Source organism: Octodon degus, unplaced genomic scaffold (genome assembly GCF_000260255.1).
Source record: "Octodon degus isolate 3935 unplaced genomic scaffold, OctDeg1.0 scaffold00062, whole genome shotgun sequence".
Lineage (NCBI taxonomy): Eukaryota > Metazoa > Chordata > Mammalia > Rodentia > Octodontidae > Octodon > Octodon degus.
In genome coordinates, this window is record NW_004524638.1 from 9,546,902 (window position 1) to 9,549,511 (window position 2,610).

General features: G+C 41.1%; 1 protein-coding gene across 3 annotated transcripts in view; it reads left to right on the plus strand.

Moving 5' to 3' along the window:
- Zhx1 (zinc fingers and homeoboxes 1) overlaps positions 1 to 2,610 on the plus strand; it is a 25,158-nt gene that overhangs the window by 3,436 nt on the left and 19,112 nt on the right. The window contains exon 1 of one of the 3 annotated variants that reach the window (XM_023718759.1): positions 2,119 to 2,413. The exons of the other annotated variants lie outside the window; for them this stretch is intronic. The gene's annotated coding sequence lies outside the window, so the exon portion shown is untranslated. Of the gene's footprint in view, positions 1 to 2,118; positions 2,414 to 2,610 lie in introns of those variants that run through there. 3 annotated transcript variants of the gene reach the window in all.

The window sequence follows — 2,610 nt, forward strand, 5'->3', positions numbered from 1 at the left end:
TTTATTTATTTATTTATTTATGGGGGGCAGCTCAGCCCACCAGGGGGCGGGGCTGGCTGGCATGTGGTGCTGGGGTATTGAACCGCGGTCCCTGTGCTTTGCCAAGCTTGTTCCAAGTAGGTGCTTCAGACCACTGAGCCATCTCACCAGTCCCCTAATTGGCTTTTATAAGAAATATTAGGTCCAGGAAGATAGCTCAGCAGCATAAGCACCTGCCTGGCAAGTGCAGGGTCCTGAGTTCAATCTCTGATACTATGAGAAAAATAAAAAAGAAGCTTTAGCTCATATATTATTTGAAGTATTTGTACTTCAGGCCAGTAGTTATTTAAATGAATCCAGAAAGTATTAGGAAAGATTTGATAATCATTAATGTGACAGACACTTTTTAAAAAAATTTTATTGAGAAACAAATAGCAATGAGACAGTTTCAAAACCGATTAGTAGGATAGTTTCAATAATTAATACATTGCATATTGTTGTCTTCATAGTGCTTATTCATAGTACAAGATGCAGACATGATAGCCTGTCCAAACACTGTTAGTACAAATGTTTCTTCTCATCGAATTAAGAGAAAGTAGCTGTGTGTCTATCCTGACTTTTTTTTTTTTCTTTTTTTTTTGGCGGAACCGGGGATTGAATTCAGGCCCTTGCACTTGCCAGGGAAGCACTTATTCCACTGAGCCATCTTCCCAGCCCCTCTACTTTTTTTAAATAATAATTTTATTGAGAAACAAACAGCAATGAGACAGTTTCAAACCCAATTAGTAGGACAGTTTCAATAATTAATACATTGCATATTGTTGTCTTCGCAGTGGAGACACTTTCATTTAAAAAAAGTTAATGAAACCAGATATGGTGGCACACCCCTGTGGTGCCAGCACTCGGGAGGCTAAGGCAGGATTGCCTTGCGTTCACATCGAGACAGGCTCCATAGTGTGTTCAAGGCCAGCTTGAATTATAGAACAAGATCCTGTCTCAAAAACAAAAAAAGATTTTTAAAAATTGGTGAATTCTGGGGCTGGAGAGATGGCTCAGTGGTCTAAAGCACCTATTTGAAACAAGCTTGGCAAAGCACATGGACCTCAGTTCGATCCTCCAGCACCACATGCCAGCCAGCCCCGCTCCCTGGTGGGCTGAGCTGGCCACACACACACACACACACACACACACACACACACACACACACACAATAAATAAATGTAATAAAAAAAAAAAATTGGTGAATTCAGGGGCTGGGGAGATAGCTCAGTAGAATAAGCATTTTCCTAGCAAGCGCAGGGTCTGAGTTCAATCCCCAGTACTGCAAAGAAAAAAATTTTTTTTAAGAATTGGTGAGTTCTTACAAGTTGATTATGCCAATGCCAATTACTATTTTCTTTAGAATTACTTTAAAAATTGAATGAATATACCCTCAGGGAAGTAGGTAATAATATCTTCAAGGAAGTAGTCTGTTCTGTTTATTTTATTTTTATTTTTTTTTAACATTTTTATTTATTTGGGGCCAGCGAGATAGCTCAGTGGTCTAAAGCACCTGCTTAGGTAAGTTTTGGCAAGCACAGGGACCACAGTTTGATCCCCAGCACCACGTCATGCCAACCACACCCCCAGGGCAGGCTGAGCCAGCCACACACACAAAAAAAAACCCATTTTATGTATTTATTTATTTTTCATTTGGTTCAGGGTCTTACTACATGGCTCAGACTCGTAGTGATCCTTCTGCCTCAGCCTCCCTAAGGCTGGGATTGCAGGAATGCACCACCATGTCCGGTTTTGGGCCAGCCAACACAGCAGGCAGTACTGGGGAATCAAACTCAGGTCCTTCCCACTGCCAAGCAGGCGCTTAGACAGCTGAGCTAGCCCACCAGCCATGTTTATTTTACTAATTAATTTTTTTTTTGCTACTGGGAATCGAACTCCTGGCCCTAGTCTGTTTTATAAATATGGACCATGGGCTGAGGAGATAGCTCAGTAGAATAAGCGCCTGCCTGGCAAGCGCAAGGCTCTGAGTTCAATCCCTGGTACCGCAAAAAATAAATAAATAAATAAGGACTATGATGGACAGATGAGTGATTTTTCAGCATCTCAAAGATGTCACTCAAAACTGAAAATAAAATTCTTGAATGAAAGACATTAACACCTTGAGAAAGAAGAAAGTGACTGTTTTCAAAAGAAAATTAACTTGGGCTCATATTCACAGGCCATTAAAGAGAGGGTGTCATGATCCTGCTAATTTATATGTCACTTTCAATGCATGACTCACCTAACTAGGCCGTCAGCACCTTACAGTCCCTGGAAAAGACACTTCACCCCTCACACCTAGGGTCAGAGCTGCCCAGAGGGATCTGTTTTGCAGCTTGGAGTCTGCTCATCTTTAGCATCTTTAGAGTCCGCTTTCTCAGGCAAACAAAAGCAGGTAGGTGGGATAGAGTTTCTTGGCCCTTCCGCTGTAATTAGCATTAGCAAAGGGATTCTCTGCAGTCAGATTATCCTCAGCCAGAATTCATTAGATGCGCTCGCTTTTATCACATTAATCCCTGTCTCTTCATTGTAATACTTGATTTTTTTTATTGTTTTGACTCATTTTAGCAATGTTTTGAGATGTATCTCAGA